The sequence below is a fragment of the Panthera onca genome, chromosome F1, assembly GCF_046562875.1.
Source record: "Panthera onca isolate mPanOnc1 chromosome F1, mPanOnc1 haplotype 2, whole genome shotgun sequence".
Lineage (NCBI taxonomy): Eukaryota > Metazoa > Chordata > Mammalia > Carnivora > Felidae > Panthera > Panthera onca.
Genome location: NC_138355.1, coordinates 47,766,270 through 47,788,358, shown reverse-complemented (window position 1 = coordinate 47,788,358; position 22,089 = coordinate 47,766,270). Strand labels below are relative to the sequence as shown.

The following is a 22,089-nucleotide window of genomic DNA, read 5'->3' as shown; positions in this document are numbered from 1 at the left end:
CTCTGGGCGGACAATCATGCCATCTAAAAATTTCCAATATTTCTGTTTACATTTAGCTGTTATTATACTGACTAGCATTTATTGAAGAAAAAATACCAACTGCGGTTTGTGTTCTTAAAAGGCCTCTTGTGCTTTAGCGATTATTATATTGTTGACCCTGGAATTTCAATAAATATTTCTATTTTACTAAAAATTATATCAGGAGTAGAGGGATATTGATTGTTATCAAAAACTAACTTGACTCTATCAAACTGATAGTACCTTGCTGGGATTTTTTTTGACATTGATTTGGTGAATTATTTCAACAGTTTTCCTATTATGCAATTATTTTTCAAGTCTGGAATAATTTTGGTAATCATTAATTATTCAGGTAATTTACTGGTGGATTCATTTTCTTATACTTTAAGGAGTTTTTCTTCTATAGTCATAACTAAGATTGATGTACTATCATCTTTAGATTATTCTGATAACTTCAAATACAAATTGAAAAACTCTCCAGATTTCTCTATAGTCTGTAACAATTTTAAAGACTATAGAGACGTTTTGTGTAACCATCATCAATTTGCCTTATATTGATTTTAATTTGTTACTTTTTTTTCTTCTCATTGTGTTACTCTGGTTACTTGAATTTAGTATAAAAATCATGCAGGATCTTGTTAAAAACCAATTTCCTTGTTTCACTCTTAAAATTCCTCTTCACTAACTCTGAAGTTGGCCTCACCACTTTAATCACACAAAAAAAATTCTGTCCCAGACTGTCCACACACCGTTCTTTCAGAAACACTATTTCACATTTTTCAAGGGCTAATAATGTCTTGGGCTCTGTTTAGGATGTCAAATATTTGCAGGGGTACCTGGGTGGCTCAGCTGGTTAAGCGTGCAACTCTTGATTTTGGCTCAGATCATGATCTTGCGGTTCGTGGATTTGAGGCCCGCCTACATTGGGCTCTGCACTGACAGTGCAAAGCCTGCTTGGGATACTCTCTCTCCTTCAATCTGTCCCTCTCCCTTCTTTCTCTCTTAAACTAAATAAATAAATAAAAACTTAAAAAAAAACCTAAACATTTGTCAATGTTCTCTTTAGAACTTGTAGCAGATATAGAGAACTACCAAAAGAAAACTCTTCCTATATTTCTACTTGGTGCTGCTCCTTTCTGCCTCCCTCTGATTCTGCAATATCGGTCACAGAGTCCGTGCATGAGTTTTTATGACTATACTCATTTCAAACAAGGCACTATCTGCCTGGACTTTCTGGTCCAGCAGGTAGGTTCAGTGGATACATGCTAGTCTCTCCATTTATTTGTTGGTGGTTGTTTTTTGTTTTTGTTTTTGTTTTTTTGGAAAATCTACATTTGGATGTCAAATTAGTGTACATAGCTCCCATTGCAATTCCCATGTCTAAGAACTTTTCACCTGACATCATTTCTGTATTTTTAAATTGGGGCATCCTTCTAATTACATGCTTGGTGTTCTGACTCCAAAGACTAAGGAGAAAAAGTAAAATCTCTCCGTATACTACTGCCAAGCTTCTCTCACTTTATTCCCACCACTACTAATCTTAAATGCGGTTTATGATTATGAGAATTACAACTTTTCAAATACACATTACTGTGAATGTGCACCTTATTTTCTCTAAATTCATTGTTATGCACTGAACTATGGTTCCCTAAAATAATATGTTGAAGTCCTAACCCTAGTATCTCATAATGTGACCTTATGTGGGAATGAGTCATTGCAGACATAATTAGTTAAATTAAGATGAGATCATACAGGAGGAGGATGGGTCCTTAATCCAATACCACTGGTGTCTTTATTACAGGAAAATTTGGATACTGACATAGAAGAAAAATGGCCATGTGAAGACAGAGACAGAGACTGGAGTTTTAGGGCCACAATCTTAGGAACACCTGGAATACCAGAGGCTGAAAAGGCAACAAGGATTCTCCCTCAGAGACTGAAGAGAGCATAGCACTACCAACAACTTGATTTCAACTTCATTACTCTATAGCTGAGAGTTAATAAACGTCTCTTGTTGTTAGGCACCTAGTTTCTGGTTTTTGGTTATGACAATCCTTGTAAACTAATACAATCATTTTCTATGATGGTGACAGTAGCATTTCTCAGTTCTATGAAGTAAGTCCGTTAGAATGTAAGTTCCAAGAGGGTGAGGAATGTATTGCTTTGTTCACGCTTGCATCTTTAGCCTGCCACATTATTACTTGGGACCTTTTAGGCATTAACTATGACTGACTGAAGACCTGAATGAAAGGGTAGATTGGTCCCCAGTTCTATCTTTGGTACAAACCTTATGGAGTCTCTGTGGATAGTACAGTAGGAGAGATAAAAAGCATTTTCCTTTCCTTCCTTAAACTATTTGAGGGTGCAAACCCTGGGTTTGTAGTGAGCTCAATCCTTAGAAGCTCCTTCTTATTCCAACTTGATCTTCCTTATAATTAAAGATAATTCCATGTGGGTTTCTATTGTTGTTTCAATATTATTTAGATTTACTTATTTGCCCTATCTCCCCATGATTTTTATGAATATTTTGGAAAAAATACACTATCATACTTAATTTTTAAAATGTTGATATGGCTTGGTTAAGGCAGTCATCAATTTTATTTTATAGAAAAAGATACTTTAATTCAAAGAATTTTAGTGAATTGCCCAAATTCATAGCTAGTACTGGGGCAGAATTGGGACACTGTTCTTTCCATTACTTCTTCTTGCCTCCTGCTTCCTCACCAGTAGACTCTTCATTATTAGGAGAGTTCTGGGTCATTTGTGAAATATTACAAAAGAGCATTGCAAACACCAGACCTACCAAGGGATAAAGACAAGTATTTGTTTAGTTGTGCCCTTTGAATATTGACTCTAACCCAGGTATCTATTTCCAAATATTCACTCCTAACTTCTGGTAACTAATTTATTTAATACAGCAACCATTCAAAGGGAGCCTTATAAAAAAAATAAATAAATGAATGAATAAGCCTACCATCAATTCTTCATCTTAAAAAAATAACTTCACCAGTTCTTGCTTAAGTGCTTCCAACAGGTTTCTACCCAGCTTCCAACCTTTACTACATGCACAAAATTAAGTTCACTTTAAATACTCTTAAGTCCCTCCTAAATTTTCCAACCTCTCTTTTTGCCTATCCAATTCTTTTCATAATTACTCAAGCCTAAGTTTCTCACCTTAAGTCAGTAACATCTTATGAGAACTCAGAGATTAATTCTGATGACTTTCAATAGGATTCTCTTATTTTAAAAAAAAATTTTAACATTTATTTATTATGTTTGAAAGAGAGAGAGACAGAGCACGAGCAGGGGAGTGGCAGAGAGAGAGGGAAACACAGAATCCAAAGCAGGCTCCAGGCTCCAAGCTCTCAGCACAGAGCCCTGTGCAGAGCTCAAACTCATGAACTGTGAGATCATGACCTGAGCCAAAGTTGGACGCTTAACCGACTGAGCCACCCAGGTGCCCAGATGTTCTCTGATTTTTAAAATGAAATTTAAAACAACATCATTTTTGGAAAGATAACCCAGGTAGTATAGATACATACTCACAACACATACGCACACATATATGCACACGGATATGTGTATGTGCGTGTTTGAATGTATATATGTAGTGATGTATTGGTAATGAGGGAAGAATCTGGGGTGCTAATCACTTATCAATTTTCTTTCATTATACATAATGCTGATAGCTGTTCAATAGTTGCATTTATGTTCTTGTCACTCCCTGGTAATCAAGGCTTGCAGGTAGCTGGAAATACACAAGCTTGTGGTTTCCATGGTAAAACACATTACAGTCCACCCAAGAGTACTTTTGTATTCAAGTCTCTCTTCAGTTAGAAAACTCATGTGTTCATGTGCAGTGTTCATTTTCAGGACCTACTGCCTGGACTTCCTCATTTTATTTAAAATAATTAAAGGTAGGCAAGCCCATTTAACTTAATTTTGCATGGGAAGCAAAAAATAAAGAAAGCTAGGATAAGTGTAAAGGTACATTTTTTCAACCTTAAGTTGCAAGGAGATTTTGCCTTTTCATAGCCCTGCCCAACTGCATAAGCTGGGTGCAGGCCTAGTTCAAGCCATTAAAAAAAAGAAAAGAAAAGAGAAAAGAAGAAGAAAGAAAAGAGGAGAGGGAAGGGGAGGAGAGTGGAGGGAGAAGGAGGAAAGTGGAGGGGAAGAGAGGAGAGGAGAGGAGAGGAGAGGAGAGGAGAGGAGAGGAGAGGAGAAAGAGAAAGAGAAAGAGAAAGAGAAAGAGAAAGAGAAAGAGAAAGAGAAAGAGAAGAGAAAAAATTGCAAACAACATTTATTCATTTTTATTCTAAGTGTGTAATAAAAAGTAGCAAAAATATATAGCATTTAGACTTACAGTAAACTGTGTTTGTTATGTATTATAAATCTTTTCCACCACCACCTCAAAAAACAGATCAGATGCTTTAAGATCATGTCCATTTCTTTTCTCTCACCTCAACTCTGCTTCTTCCCATTACACACACACACGCGCGCATGTATACATATACATGCATAAACATATATATATACACATGTATATACATATATATATGCATGTATACATGTACACATACATTCTGGAAGTATATACAAAGCTATTAGCCCCAGAAAGGGTTATAAGCTTACATAACATGACTAAGGCAGCACAGCCCCACCACAAACCTAACAGCCTCCCAATCAAAATTCATAACAGCTACAACATGCAAATCCTCTTTTCTTTATCTCTATACTTGTAAGAAGAGGATATAAGATACCACCTAATCTCTAACTCAGATTGGAATAGTGAACCCAGTCATTTAAAAACCTTGATGAAAAATATAACAGTGCTCATGCAGCCCAGGATGGCTAAGAATGGCAGGGTTAAATAGCAAAACCCAGTTTGGTGAGGGAAAAAAATGCGTGTTTTCAAAGAGGGACCCATCGGATCTCAAGAGTCAAGTCATGTTAAACAGATACTAGTTGTTAGTATGAATCCAGAAATTACAAGAAGACACTCATGTATAGTGAAAGAAGTGCCTTTTAATTTTATATAATTATTTGCACCCATGACATAAGACTTTAAATCCAACCTCCAAGCAGCTCTTCCATTTGGCACTCATAAGTTATATTTCACTAATGGGCACAGCTCACTAGGACACATATATTTCTTTAGAATATTCTAGTACTTAGCACTCATAACTCAGGTAAAAGTAACATATATGACTTGAAATAGGTACATCATATTGGGTTAGATATATTTAAAGATAAGGTCACACAATTTGGAGGAAAAAGGGAAAATAGTTGCAAATGGAATTTCACTCCATAAATTTTAACAGTAAAACTAAATGGGTTTTCTAGGGAAATTGACTCTTTTCCCACAGCAGTTTGTATGTTCATTTGTTTGTTTATTTCACACTGCAGTATAAGGATTAAGTGAGAGAACAGCATGGACTTTGGAATCACATTATATGTACTTGATTATCAAATTTGCTAACTTTTATTTACTGTACAATGCAGTTATTACTTCTGTTAACAGAACTGTTATGAAAATTAAAGAGGATACTTCATATATGAGCCTACAAAACTGAATAATCACAACTGATAACTTTTTTCTGGTGTGTTGGTAAATTTATGTCAGTTTGATGTAGTTGATTCCTCCAAGAAACATTTCCTTAAGAAAAATAAGGATATAAGGCAATAAATAACTTCACTGTTTACTTCAGAAAATTCCTACAGATCAATTTATTGGAGACAATAGTCTGTTCACCTAGGCAAACACATCACTTATCTGCAACAACTACTCATTAAGATGTGCATTGTCTTTGTACTCATTATTAAGACTTCAAAACCGTCACTTTGCCATGTCCTCCAGTTCCAAATGATTTATCATGAAAGTTGACCATTGCAAATCCTTTCTCTTTGAAAGATCCCCCTAACACCACTTGAGCCCTGATTCAAAAAGCTAATAAATACCTGACTTCTAACATCATCTTGTGAAACACTTTTAATGCTTACTCACTTCAGGGAGCTTAAACAAGTTTAGTTTCGCTGCATTAATAAATATCTAGTGACAGTTCAATTTAAACAGTATAAAGGGAATCAAACCACACCTGCTGCTCTATAACTTAATTATTTTTACTTAAACTTAAAAGATGCAGGCCTAGATCATCATTTTTAATTATTACAAAGTAAGTCTATATATTCCTCTATGTTAACAACACACTATTTTTTCACTAATTCCTTACATACATAAATGGATCTTCAGGTTTTCTTTGTTTACTATTTTAAAAAACATTAAAGAAAAAATCATCTATATTATCTAATATAAATAAGTAATAAATACATTTTCTGTATTTTCACTAAATAATGTGAAAGTTAAATGTCAAATTATTTTTAAATGTCTATATAGGGCAGAGAATACACCAGTAATCTGAAAATCTAGTTATCATCTTAGCATTTTAATAGTCAAATCAAGTTCTCCCATGGAACTTTACCAATGCATTTTCCCCAAACTGTCTGAGAAGGTAGATATAATAAACGATACAGTCAAAATACGAAAATATTATACCAGAAAAGAAGTTGCTCTCACTGTTGTCAGAAAAATTATCCAAAATTTAGAAATAGGCAAAAGAGTTTATTGGATGTTCTTTCAGTAAAATGCTAGACTCGACTTTCTATTTTCTGTGCAATTTGACACCTGTGAAGGAGCACATTAGCGTGTCGAGTTTTGTGTAATAGATATGCAAAGAATTGCCACCCAGTATAAGAGGTAACTCCATAGGTTAACATTGATGATCCTGTAGGGCTTTTGGAAGAGGGGTACTAACTGAGCAATCTTATTGCCTAGTAATACCGAGCTTCTTAAATGTCCTGTGGGCCAGTTTTCAAGTATTACTGTTTCGCTTATTAATTAATGAGTTGAGTATAATATTTGACATTTTCATTTTATATTTGTATGAGGGACATAGCTTTCAACCTTTTGAAAATTACATTTTAATAGCTCCTCTTCAAATTATTAAGAATTTCTTATTAATTATCAGTATAATTTAAAGTGCTATCACTTTGGAAAACAATTTGGTATTTTTATTATAAAATACCACAGATTCTATAAAATCCCAATCAAAATCACATAGGGAATTTTGTGGAGTTTGATAAACTGATTCTACAGAAGTAAAAGATCAAACTAAATAAGAATAAAGAGTAAATATTTGCCCTATCTGGTGTCTAGACTTATTATGATACTACAATAATTAAGACATTATAAAAGTAGCACAGAGAGAGACAAATTGATTAGTGAAATGAAACAGAGTCAAGAAATTGATTCATTGTGTATATGCAATATTAATATATAATAAAAGTAGTATGACAGATCAATAAGGAATACAAAGAAAGGATTCAATAAATGGACTTTTTAAATAAATAAATAGGAAAAATAATTACCTTGGACCCCTATCTCACAACTTATGAATTAAATTACATCCAAACAGGTTAAGGAAACTTTTAAATTCTTATGAAAAAAATAATGGTGAATACTTTTTTGACTTCTGAATAGTCAAAGTACTTAAGATACAAAAACACAGTATCATAAACTATGTATAAAATACTTGCCTGGAAAAGTAAGAGTGTAAATCACTAAATAGCTTCAAGGATGGGCTTAGGACATTTGTATAGCTCATTTTATAAATTTTAAATTTTAATTTTAAAGACAGTGAAAAACAGGGGCGCCTGGGTGGCTCAGTTGGTTAAGCGTCCGACTTGGGCTCAGGTCATGATCTCACGGTTTGTGAGTTCGAGCCCTGCGTTGGGCTCTGTGCTGACAGCTCAGAGCCTAGAGCCTGCTTCGGATTCTGTGTCTCCTTCTCTCTCTGCCCCTCCCCAACTTGTGCTCTGTCTCTCTCTGTCTCTCAAAAAATACATACATGTAAAAAAAATTTTTTTTAAATAAAGAGAGTGAAAAACAAATTCACAGCTAGGAGAAGATATTTTGATACAAAACCAATAAAGGTTAAAAATCAAGAATATATGAAGAGTCCTTAACACATCATAAGAAAATGACAAACGTGTAGCCAGAAGATATGAAATGGCATTTTAGAGAAAAGGAGCTATACTGGCTAATAAACGGAGGATGAAATTTCAACCTCATCAATACTCAAGAAAATGCAAATAAGACTACAGTGAGATAACATTTTATATCCATTTGAAAAAATCAAGAATGACACATAATAATGCCAAATGTTGAAGAGAACATGAATCAAAGGATTTTTTAATTGTTGGTGAAGCATAAGTTGGTGAGATCACTTTGGTAAACAATTTGGCATTATCTAATAAAACTGAATATTCATATATTGGCAGTTCAGTCATTTTACTCTTAGACAAATGCCACAGAGAAATTTATACACATGCACTAAGATGCATATACAAAAAGGGTCAAAAAAAATGCACTTTTCATGAGAGCACAGAGAAAAACCAGAAGTAATCAAATATCCACTTACAAGGAAATGGGTAAATTGTGGCATATTTATGCAATTAAATACAGCAGTAAAAGTTAATGAAATATGGCTATATGACACAATAAGAATAGATCTTAGTAACAGAATGCAGAAGGTAAGAAGCAAGTTTAAAAAGACTACACTACATGCAGCATGCTAGCCACTTTTAAGTTCAAAAATATCTAAAACCAAACAATAATTTGTTGAGGGATACACATAATCTGTTAAACTATATTTTTTAAAAGCAAGTAGGAGCCCCTGGGCGGTTCAGTTGGTTAAGCATCTGACTTTGGCTTAGGTCATGATCTCACATTTTGTGAGTTCGAGCCCTGCGTCGGGCTCTGTGCTGACAGCTCAGAGCCTGGAGCCTGCTTCAGATTCTGTGTCTCCCTCTCTCTCTGTCCCTCCCCCACTCATACTCTGTGTCTCTCTCTCAAAAATAAACATTAAAAAAATTAAAATACATAAACAAATAAAATAAATAAAAGCAAATAAATGAAAAGCCAAAATAACGACTGTAACAACTCCTGGGAGAAAGGCAGGGAAGAAAGTGGAGGAATCCAGAGTTGCTGTAAGTTATTAATACAGTATTAGTTCTTTGAGTGCTGATAGGTGTATATACATTATTAATAAGTTATTAATAGATTAAGGAATAAGTGAATGAAATGACAGCGTGCCACAAACTAAGAATTACAACTAAACTAATTCTGAACCTCTGGGGACACAAGAAATTCCTAAATATCTTATATTTATTTAAAAAAAAAACAGATGTGAGAGGGACTCAAGGGTACAACGTGAGAAGAAATCCCCATAGTCTACCAAATAAGCGTATGAGTCAAATCTTTAGCCCAGGGGGGATTTAGTAGGGGGCCAGAGAGAATAAGATTAGCAAGCTTGGATGAGAAGAGAGACACGTGGAAAGATTTTTCTGATGTAAGAAACAGCAGGTTCAAAGGGAAAAATTGTGTGAGAAAAAATATAGTATATTCAGGGTCTTCAAAGAAGTTAAAATGGCTAAAGTTAACTTCAAAGAAGTTAAAATGGCTAACAGCAATATATGAAAACACAAAGACAGAAAAGAAGACATAATCAAAAGAACTTAAATAGAAGCCAAGAAGTGTATTAATAAACACGGACAATAAAGTTATCAGGAGCAACCACTTATTGAAAATGCCCAGACACTATACTGAGCACAAAGATGTATTACCACGCTTAATTTTTCAAGACAAACCTTTAACAGGCACTATTAATGTCTCCATTTTACAATTAGGAGACAGAGGCATTTGCCCAAAGTCACACAAATAATACCTGGTGGGCCTAGGTGTGAAACAAGGCAGTCTACCTCTAGCCCACACACTTAATCCTGATTACATATGAGCTTAACCGAAAAAGAAAAAATTATATGAATCAACTTTACCTTTTCTGCCATTTTTATTGAGATATAACTGACATATAATATTATGTTACCTTCAGGTGTACAGCATAATGATTTGATATCTGTATATACTGTGAAATAATCATCACAATAAATCTAGATGACATCCATCATCACACATAATTACAAGCTTTTTTCTTGTGAGGAGAACTTTTAAGATCTACTCTCTTAGTAAATTTCAAATATGCTATATATCAATATGCAACTATGCTATAATAAATATGTTATACAGTATTATTAACAATAGTCACCATGGTTATATTACATACATGACTTATTTATTTTGTAGCTGGAAGTTTGTACCTCTTATCCACCCTCACCCCAAATTTTCTTTTTTATTTCTTAAATTGTTTTTTTTCTGATTATATAGTATGCTGAAACAGATTATAAAATATACTACTATAGCTGACAGACATTTTAGGAATTTTTTGGACAAAATTTATTTACACATGCCAAGAAATGCTTAACAATTTCAGTTTCAACTACTTTAATAAGTAAATATTATTCCCTAAGACTGTATCATGTTAACTAGCATATAATTGGATATGGTAAACATGGAAACATAGCACCCGTTTGCCCTCCTTCAATAACTGCCAATAATTTCCAGCTGTCAGCTGCATCAGGGTTTGTCACGGGTACAGTGAGCCGCCTTACCTGAGGTCACACCTTTCTCAGGGCAGCCCACTACCCAAACTCCCTATCAAAATCTGCTCCTACAGAATTAAAACCAGAGATACTGAATGGTTAATGGTTAATGGTTAATGGTTCTTCAACTTGATCAAAAAGCAAGCAACTGATTGCGATTAAATTGCCAATATATCAATAACATCAAATTGCTTTATCACAAGAAAAATTTCAAAGTAATTGAGGATTTTGCTTCTGACCATGTGGTAGAAGAGATGTCCCTATACACACACAGGCACACAGACACACGTATCGACACACACACCACCCCACCATACCACACCACTTTTTCACATGTATGGCTTAACTAGTAAGAAAGTAAGGTAAATCCTTACAAGACAGAAAAGACAAGAAAATAAGAATCCAGTGAAGTAAGCTAGCAGTAAAGCTGCTGTTCACCCTGGTGCCAGCTGTCAATTTTTGATGGTATAGAATTTATATTTTGACAAGCAGGAAGGAAACTTGTTAACGAAATCCCCACAAAGAGCTCCACAGGAATCCCCCCAAAGAAATCCTCCCACAGAGAACTCCATAGAAATCCCCATTTAAAAAAAAACAACAAAAACAGAATTCCTGAAAGGCAACATCTTCAGTGCATGAGCTAAGAAAAATCCCTTACAGCAGACGAAGATGGTGAATACACTTGGCCCTCTTGGTCATGGTTCCAATTGGTATTGAGAAGAAGAAAGCGATACTGAGACTTGCTGTATTAGTTTCCTAGGGCTATCATAACAAAGTACCACAGAATGGGTGGCTTAAACAATGGAAACTTATTTTCTCACAGTTCTGGAGTCTGGAAGTCCAAGATCAAGGTGCTGGCAGGGTTGACTTCTCCTGAGGCCTTTCTCCTTGGAGAGTAGGTGACACCTGCTGACTGTGTCCTCACAAGGTCTTTCCTCTGTGTTCAAGCATCCTTGGTGTGTTCAAGTTTCCTTTCTTACAAAGACACATTCAGACTGGATAAGAGCCCACTCTGATGGCCTCATTTTAACTTAATTACCCTGTTAAATTATTTCCAAATATAAGTACCGTGCTAGGTTAGGGTTTTGAAATGAATTTTGCAGGACACAACTCAGTCCATAACACTTACTAACAATAAACCTGAAATCACTGACTCCAATTCTCACTTTTTGTTCTTTCTTAAGCCTATTTCACCTCGTCACCAAATCTGTAATTAGCAAGGTCACCAGTGATGTATATATGGCAAAATAAAAAATCAGATATCAGTCCTCATCTTAGGTACCCTATTAGCATTTGGCATAGCTGATCACTTCTTCATCCTGAACCACTTTCTTCACTTGACTTCCAACGCACTCTTCCCTTTGTTTTCTTCCTACCTTACAGTTTACCCCTTCTGAGTATCCTTGGCTGGTTCCTTCTCTTCTATTCTCAAAAATCATCTCTTTGGGGCATCTGGGTGGCTCAGTCATTTAAGCGTCTGACTTCAGCTGAAGTCATGATCTCGCAGTCCTTGAGTTTGAGTCCTGCATTGGGCTCTGTGCAAACAGCTCAGAGCATGGAGCCTGCTTCAGATTCTGTGTCCCCCTCTCTCTCAGTCCTTCCCCTACTCACACTGTCTCTCTCTCTCTCAAAACTAAATATTTACAAAATCATCTCTTTTGTAACTATACTCAAAGTGTAATCCAGGGGCACCTGGGTGGCTCAGTAGGTTAACCGTCCAACTTTGGCTCAGGTCATGATCTCACAGTTCATGGGTTGGAGCCCCGCATCAGGCTGTGTGCTGACAGCTCTGTGCTGACAGCTCAGAGCATGGAGCCTGCTTCGGATTCTAGGTCTCACTCTCTCTCTGCCCCTCCCCCATTTGCACTCTGTCTCACTCTCAAAAATAAATAAACATTAAAAAAATTTTTTTTAATGTGTAATACATCTATATGCCCAAGACTGTCAAATTTATATATCCAGCCTAGGCTTCTCTTCCAAACTCATACCTTTAACCACCTATTCAACTTTTCTACTTGGATTGCTAGTGGACATCTCCAACTCAGCATAACCAAACCAAACTTTCTAAGTTCCTTCCCTAACATTTCCCAATCTGAGCTGATGGCAAATCCATCCTTCTGGTGGTCAAGACAAAAGTCAAATGAATTATCTTTTCATTTGAGCACATATTTGTATTGTTCTCTAGAGTTCTTTCAGTAATAAAAAGTCTTTTAGCATAATAAGAAGAAAAAAATGCTTGTAATGAACATGTTCAGTCAACGACCTAACTTGTACAAATGACCTATAGATATTTAAACTTGCTTTCAGGTTAAAATCTATTTTCTAACGCAAACCATGGAAAAACAAAATGAAACAAAACTTTCAGTGATAAATAGAAATACTGAACCGAAATGGAAGCTCCATTCATATATCAATCTACATAAATAGCTGGAAAATATTTCACACCATTGAAAGCACCGTGATGTGCAAAGTCTTCTACTCTAAGGCATGACCTTTAATTAAATAGGACTGCAAAAACTGCCAGATTAGATCCCTAGTGTGAGTGATGTATAGTGACACAGAGGGAAGTATTGTAAATGAAATAACCACCCACTTTCTTCTTCCCATCACCTTGTGTCTGAGAAAGAAGGTACTCTGATCTACCTACTAATTTTCTCTATGCCTATCATCTCCCTCCCCCAATGAATTCCAATTATGGCATCCAAGATTCTATGAAAATTCAGAATTGGTTTAAGGGAGAATAAAGTTTGTCCTCACACAGTTTCTTAAGGCCACATTAAACCTCAAGCTCCACCAAAGAGATATTAATCAGTATTTGCTTACTTATAATTGTTTGCCCAGTGCCTAGAATATAATGAATGTTCACTAGAATATAATGGATGTTCACTAATATACATGGAATTAAAAATTACTCAGCAGTAGTTGCTTCTAACACTCCATTAGCATCCAAAGTTGACAACTATCAGCATGCAGAGGCTGGCAATCTGTGGCTACTGCCATCTGGCATCTATGCTGGGAAACAGAAATTCCCGAATAACCATGCTCCAAAAGGAAGAACACATTTGTTAATTTGAAAATGCATGCTTCTGATTTGCTATGGATGATATGAATACTCTGGCATACCATAATTCCTCTTTATTTCCTTAACCAGACTCAATTATGACACAAGTTATTGGCTTTTAAATCTCTGAGTCACTACTTTTCAATAAAAATATGCAGCTGGACCTTAAGAAAAATAAACAACCCTTAAAATGAACTAAGCTTTCCTTTGCCTTCCTTTTGAGATCTTGTCCTCCTTCCCTCAGGTCTCATCTCATTTGAAACTTGGTCCTCACCCAAGTCTTTATTAAGTGACTTAATAAAGACTTAGTGCACTCTATTCTTTTTACCATAGACTTATTACGATGTATGAGGATTGCCTTTTTAAGGGTCTCTATCTTTCAAATGGACCTTAGAGATCAAATAACTGGTTCTATGCCATAGGACACAGAACACAGATATTTAAAGGAGGAAAACAGATAACTTTTAAAAATCTATAATTACAAATTTGGCATATTTACATTTTGGAAGTGTATACCCTCCTTGAGCAAAGTAGAAATAGCTTATCTTAGTGCTTTGCAGGAATAATGCGCAAAAATAGACTGAATTAGACAGGAAGCCACCAAGAGCCAGATGGAATGTATCATTAATAACATAGAACTAGAAGCTTCATCAAGAGTTGATCTGAGGGCATGTTTCTTGCTATCTGTCCCTCCAAAGCTGCTAGTAATAGTTTTGTTTGGCTCTAAAATTGTGAAGGCAGGAACTGTGCCTATTTTGTTCATTTTCATTGTGCTTTCAGAACCTAACACAATGCCATATACACATATTTTTATATGTGTACTCAATATATTTGCTGAGTGTTAAATGAATTTTGCTATATAAAAGTCAACTTTTTGATCATGTTATTTACATTCCTATCAGTCAAAATCATACTGTCAATTTTAAATCTCTTCTGAAGATTTTTCTAATTTTCCATCATCCCTTCTTTATATGTTCTGAGGTGGTGGTTTATTTGAAACTCCCACCTAGCAATTTCCTTCAAACTTCCCCCTCATAGTTCACCAAAGGAGGAAGAAACAGTATCATTATTTTCTTCTCTGTGAGAGAAAAGGATCATTGAAAAATTTTTTTTGCCTTTGTGATACCTTCAGACTAACTAAAGCACTGCACAATAATTACTGGCAAAATAAGGCTAAAATGTGAACTGTGAACTTTTTCTTAAATATTTACTTAAACATCTAAATAAGTACATGTACAACATATGAATATTTAAGCAACTAGTCCATTGCTTCTCTCTATATCAAAAGATAAAATAATTGTTACCATTTATTTAATTTTGTTGGAATTTTTCATTTACATATTAATATATCATTAAATTTCAAAACTATCACTTTAGTTAACTCTGTTAAAACATCCCTTTTTGAATCATGAAACTATCTGCCCCTGAAATGAAACATGTAAAATATCTCCTGAACCAAATAAGTTTGAATTTCAAGCATCAGTTTATAAGAGAGGAAACAAAAATGAATATAACTCATCTCAAAAAACAAATGATGGTATATAGGAATGCAACCGATTTCTGTGTGTTGATTGTATATCCTGCAACTTTGCTGAATTCATGAATCAATTCTAGCAGTTTCTTGGTGGAATCTTTTGGGTTTTCCATACAGAGTTATCACGTCATCTGCAAAGAGTGAAAGTTTGACCTCCTCCTGGCTGATTTGGATACCTCTTATTTCTTTGTGTTGTCTGATTGCAGAGGCTAAGACTTCCAATACTACATTGAATAACAGTGGTGAGAGTGGACATCCTTGTTTTGTTCCTGACCTTAGGGGGAAAGCTCTCAGTTTTTCCCCATTGAGGATGATATTAGCATTAGGTCGTTTATATATGGCTTTTATGACCTCGAGATACGATCCTTCTATACCTACTTTCTTAACGGTTTTTATCAAGAAAGGATGCCGTATTTTGTCAAATGCTTTCTCTGCATCTATTGAGAGGATCATATGGTTATTGTCAATGAAGTGAAAGAGAAATCAAGGAATCGGTCCCATTTACAATTGCACAAAAAAAAAAAAACATAAAATACCTAGGAATAAATCTAACCAAAGAGGTGAAAAATCTATACACTGAAAACCATAGAAAGCTTATGAAAGAAACTGAAGAAGACACAAAAACATGGAAAAAGATTCCATGCTCCTGGATAGGAAAAACAAATATTGTTAAAATGCTGATACTACCCAAAGCAATCTACATATTCAATGCAATCCCTATCAAAATAACACCAGCATTCTTCACAGAGCTAGAACAAATAATCCTAAAATTTGTATGGAACCAGAAAAGACCCCAAATAGCCAAAGCAATCTTGAAAAAGAAAACCAAAGCAGGATGCATCACAATCCCAGACTTCAAGCTATACTACAAAGCTGAAATCATCATGACAGTATGGTACTGGCACAAGAACAGACACTCAGATCAATGGAACAGAATAGAGAAACCAGAAATGGACCCACAACCATATGGCCAACTATTCTTTGACAAAGCAGGAAAGAATATCCAGTGGAATAAAGACAGTCTCTTCAGCAAGTGGTGCTGGGAAAGCTGGACAGACACATGCAGAACGATGAACCTGGACCACTTTCTTACACCATACACAAAAAGAAACTCAAAATGGATGAAAGACCTCAATGTAAGACAGGAAACCATCAAAATCCTCAAGGAGAAAGCAGGCAAAAACCTCTTTGATCTTGGCCGCAGCAACTTCTTACTCAACACGTCTCCAGAGGCAAGGGAAACAAAAGCAAAAATGAACTACTGGGACCTCATCAAAATAAAAAGCTTCTGCACAGCGAAGGAAACAATCAGCAAAACTAAAACAAAACCGACAGAATGGGAGAAGATATTTGCAAACAACATATCAGATAAAGGGTTAGTATCCAAAATCTATAAAGAACTTACCAAACTCAACACCCAAAACACAAATAATCCAGTGAAGAAATGGGCAAAAGACATGAATAGACACTTCTCCAAAAAAAGACATCCAGATGGCCAACCGACACATGAAAAAATGCTCAACATCACTCATCATCAGGGAAACACAAATCAAAACTACCATGAGATACCACCTCACACCTGTCAGAATGGCTAACATTAACAACTCAGGCAACAACAGATATTGGCGAGGATGTGGAGAAAGAGGATCTCTTTTGCATTGTTGGTGGGAATCCAAGCTGGTGCAGCCACTCTGGAAAACAGCATGGAGGTTCCTCAAACGATTAAAAATAGAACTATCCTACGACCCAGCAATTGCACTACTAGGCATTTATCCACAGGATACGGGTGTGCTGTTTCAAAGGGACACATGCACCCCCATATTTATAGCAGGACTATCAACAATAGCCAAAGTATGAAAGAGCCCAAATGTCCATTGATGGATGAATAGATAAAGATATAGATATAGATATAGATAGATATATAGATATAGATATAGATATATAGATATATAGATATATAGATATATAGATATATAGATATATAGATATATAGATATAGATACACACACACACACACACACACATACATACAGGGAGTATTACTCGGCAATCAAAAAGAATGAAATCTTGCCATTAGCAAACACATGGATGGAACTGGAGGGTATTATGCTAAGTGAAATTAGTCAGAGAAAGACAAAAACCATATGACTTCACTCATATGAGGACTTTAAGAGACAAAACAGATGAACATAAGGGAAGGGAAATATAAATCATATAAAAACAGGGAGGGGAACAAAACAGAAGAGACTCATAGATACGAAGAACAAACTGAGGGTTACTGGAGGGGTTTTGGGAGCGGGGATGGGCTAAATGGGCAAGAGCACTAAGGAATCTACTCCTGAAATCATTGTTGCACTATATGCTAACTAATTTGGATGTAAATTTTAAAAAATAAAAAAGAAAGGAAAAGAAATAAAATAAAATAAATACATAAATAAAACGCTTCTAGCTGCTTATGTGGTTAAAAAAAAGAGAGAGAGAGAAACAAAGCCACAATAAATAACTTGGTGTATTCTAGAGATTCAGCCTCTTGTCATAACCCATGTCTCTGGTTTAGGAAAAATGAAAAATATTTTTTAAAATACTCCAGGAACATGGAGAAAATTTTAGTCCTGGCTCCCCATCATTGTCCGTATTTAGGGAAAGAAACTATAAAAAGTCTGTTGTAAAGCCTTTATAGTGTTTTTGAGAAGAAGATAACTTTACTAGCATCCACAACTATAGGAATAACTACAGCGTGATCTTTTCAAGTGATCCCAAGGTTTGTCAGCAGAACTCTGAAGGCTGTCACCTCACATTCTGACCCCCAATAAGAGGCCTTCTAAATATAAGGCTGTTAGGTTTCTGTTAGCAGTCATTCCACATTATAAAATAGGTGATAAACTCAAGAATACTAATTGTATGCAAACTTACCTAAAACTCTAGTATTCATGAAAATATGCATATTTCACTCTTACATCCATAAAAATTGAGCAATCATTAACTTACCATTAACAAGAAAGGTGTTCTTTATAAACAGAAGTTGATATGAAATCAAACCTGACTATAGATACACCTTGTGAAAATAACTGAGAATCAATTATAATGGAATTTTTCTCATTAATGATGCAATCACATTTTTCCTATTTAAAGAAAAAAAAAAGAAATTCCAACAATACTTGTAGTTTTGTCTAACAATATACCACAGAATATAAATATCTCTATAAATTATATTTAGCTGATATGTTTATGCAGAAAGAATCTATACTTGGCAATTGCACTTCAAACCAGCTTTCACTTTCTTCATGAATTTTTGAAAATTCTACATTTTTCTCTTATTAACTTGTTTGTAAATTAACTTCATGTTAATTCATGTTAACAAAAAATTAAAAACTAATGCAAGTGAAAAAATTAATTGTCCCTGAGTTAAGAGTCTATTACATATAAAAGCTAAAAGATCATACATACACAAAAAGTATTATTATTACAGATGCCATCAGTTTCTGATGTACTTATACCAAAACAATGTTATAGTACATGAGGAATCAGTAAAATCTGCAGAGTAATGAAGTTACTAAATCTTACATGTCTATGCTTTGAGTTTTAAAATTGCAGATGCCTTAACTATGTTATTTGTTATATGTTATATCACTTAGGACTCTGGTCTGCAACTGAGAAAAAGAATCTACTCAAAGGTTCATGTTAAGTCCAGAAAGAAAAAGAAGCAAGTTTTTACCATAATTTCAAGAAAAGCTTCCACTGAGTTTCAATGGATCTGATTGTATCACATACCCATCTCTAAATTAAACACTGAAGACAGGAGATGAAGTTCTCTGGCTTAGCCTTGTTCATATTCTCCAATCTCAAATTAGGGATTTTGGATTACAGTTTGGGTAGAGGAGGACACTAAAGTCCACGGACTGAGAGTTAGGAATAGGAAGTTTCCCAGTGAGAAATGAAGAATCATTACCAAGAATAAGCAAATGGATGCCAGTGCTATAAAATAATATCCACTGAAAAGGCAATATGATGTATGACATGATGTAAAATATGATATGATGAATGTATGATACTGTGTAAAATAATAAAGTTCATATTAAAGTCTTATTTATTTGCAGTGTTAATTAAGCAAGATCTTCATGTCCTTTTTTTTAAATTTTTTTAATGTTTATTTATTTTTGAGAGAGGGAGAAACAGACAGAGCATGAGCCGGGAGGGGCAGACAGAGAGGGAGACACAGGATCCAAAGCAGGCTCCAGGCTCCAAGCTGTCAGCACAGAGTCCAACGCAGGGCTTGAACCCATGAACTGGGAGATCATGACCTGAACCAAAGTTGGACACTTAACCGACTGAGCCATCCAGGTACCCCAAGATCTTCATGTTCTTGTATCTTAAGTATTTTTATCATAAATAATACTGAAAATGACATTAGAATTGCATTAGGACATTTCTATACTGACACTATTAAATTTAATATTTTGAGTATCAATTGAGGCAGTTCTTAGCTATCAAAATTTCATTTTACATATATCTCCAGCTACAGGAAGGAGGACAACCAAATTAGATGTAATTTTGTGTTAAATAAACTGTCTTCTACCTTAGAAAAAATTAATTTAAATCAAATGCTGTTTCAACTTTTATAAATGAGTGTTTTATTATATAATCATCAGTTTTTCATCTTTTTTATATTATAACTGGAGTGTAAAAAAGTGAGAAAAAAAGTGATCAAGAAAAGGTACTATGGTTTTGTAAATCAAACTAAGGAGTTTGAACTTGGACTTTAAAGGTAATGGGCAGTCATTTAAATAGAGAATTATTTGTTATGTCTGTGATTTTCAATAGTTTATATCAGCATAGAGACTGCACGAAAGGGTCAAGATTAAATGTGAGAAAACCCACTAGTCCAGAAAAAAAGATGATGTTAAATGAACAAAAGAAACACTTACTTAGGAATAGAAAGAAGTCAATTTGGTAATTTGTTTGGTCCCTATGAAGAACAGGAAGTCAAATCTTACTACCAGATTTCTAACTAGAACATCTGATTAGATGGGAGTACCATTTAACAGGAAAGCAAATACCAGAAAAGGATCAGAGATTCAGTTGTTTTTGATTGTTGGAGAATAGTGAGTAGACAGATAGAACATGATCAAATCAACCTTCACAGCATTTTCATGATCATCTGTGGATTTTCATAAAGCAGCAAACAATTTGAGTCTTCTTTAGGGCAAATCTCCAGATGGGGTTGAATTAGGTGACACTTTGCCTTCCTTTTTTAAGCTCCTATACTTTAAACAAGTGTCTCTTCTGTGGTTTATTTAGTGTCATGCTTGCATGTTCTTTGTGCTTTTTTGTTGGTGATTTCACTGCTTAAAATAATCCTGGGGCGCTTGGGTGGCTCAGTAGGTTGAGTGTCCAACTCTTGATTTTGCCTCAGGTCATGATCCCATGGTCATGGGATCAAGCCCATGCTCAGAGTGGAGCCTGCTCAGATTAACCTCTCTCTTCCTCTGCTCTTCTCCCCTGCTTGCATACTATGTCTCTCTCTCTCTCAAAATAAAATAAAATAAAATAATAAAATAAAATAAAATAATCCTTAAGCAGTAATGCTAAGGTGCTATCTAGTGTACCAAATGCAAGAAATTTTTGATGAGCCTTACAGAAAAAATGCGTTTGTTAAATAAGCTTTCTTCAGAAATGAATTATACCATTATCAGTTGTGAGTTCAATGTTCATGCAGAAAAAGGAAGAGGAGGGGCAAGCGACCAACTCGGTTTCGGCTCAGATCATGATCTCACGGTTCGTGAGTTCAAGCCCTGCATTGGGCTCTGTGCTGAGAGCATAGAGCCTGCTTGGGATTCTGTCTCCCTCTTTTTCTGCCCCTCCCTATCTCTCTCTCTCTCTCTCTCTCCCTGCTCACTCTCTATCTCTCTCTCTGTCTCTCTCAAAAATAAATAAATAAACATTTAAAAAAAAAAAAGAAACAGGAAGAGGAAATCCATCAATCTATACATGAGCCTGTTCTGAAAATGTTTAATTAACATCCACAGTGCATGATGAAGCTTTGGAAAAGATGGAAAATTGGCTAAATTTGTAGATTCATAAGATGATAACTAATACAAAGAAAAGTGTAATGGACAACACTGTTCCAAGGCCGGAAGCCAACGAAATTTATGGTCATGTTATCCAGAATCAAGAAAATACGAAACCTTTCTCAGTGTTTTATTATAAAAAAAAATATTGCATATATTTAGTTATTTGGAATATACATATATGTGTATACATATACATATACACTTTGTGTATATATATTCTAAATATATATGTGTATATTATTCCATATATATGGATATATATAGTGTGTATATATTATATATTTGGAAAATATATTTGGAAAATATATTTGGAATTATATACACATATATATTTAGAATATATATATACAAAGTGTATATATATATATATATATATATATATACATACACACACACACATACACATATATATATATATATACATACATATTTGGAATAAATATACAAACACACATAAAACAAAGTTATGTATTGATCAGCTGAAGAAAATATGACCAGAGGCTTGCAGGAACACAATCCTGTAATGATTTAGGAACAACAGCCCTATATTCATTAATTCAGTGTTTGTGGAGGCTTAACCGACCCTAACTAGTGCAAAGAAGAAGAATTGACTGTACGTGTGTATGTGCAAATTTATATAACTGTGAACAAATCAAATGTTTACACACATATATGTGTACATATTACATAAATACAGATAAAATTTGAAGTAATACTGTCTGACACTCGGTCAGAACCTCCCTTATAGTTTACTTGAATGATCTAGAGTATTCTTGACTGGTCGCCAAACGTTACCAACACAAAGGCACTGACTGTCTTGCACTTTTTTGTATCCCCCTTACCGTGTTGAT

The 22,089-nt window shown here is 34.9% G+C and overlaps 1 protein-coding gene and 1 long non-coding RNA gene across 11 annotated transcripts in view; one reads left to right on the top strand and one right to left on the bottom strand.

Annotated features, from left to right (window-relative positions):
* The window catches only part of LOC144614920 (uncharacterized), a 44,787-nt gene extending 42,745 nt beyond the window's left edge, over nt 1-2,042 (top strand). For both annotated transcript variants that reach the window (XR_013553240.2, XR_013553239.2), the window contains one exon: nt 1,820-2,042. This is a non-coding gene — a long non-coding RNA (uncharacterized LOC144614920). The remainder of the gene's footprint in view (nt 1-1,819) is intronic.
* KCNT2 (potassium sodium-activated channel subfamily T member 2) overlaps nt 1-22,089 on the bottom strand; it is a 370,200-nt gene that overhangs the window by 264,001 nt on the left and 84,110 nt on the right. The gene's annotated exons all lie outside the window — the stretch shown is intronic.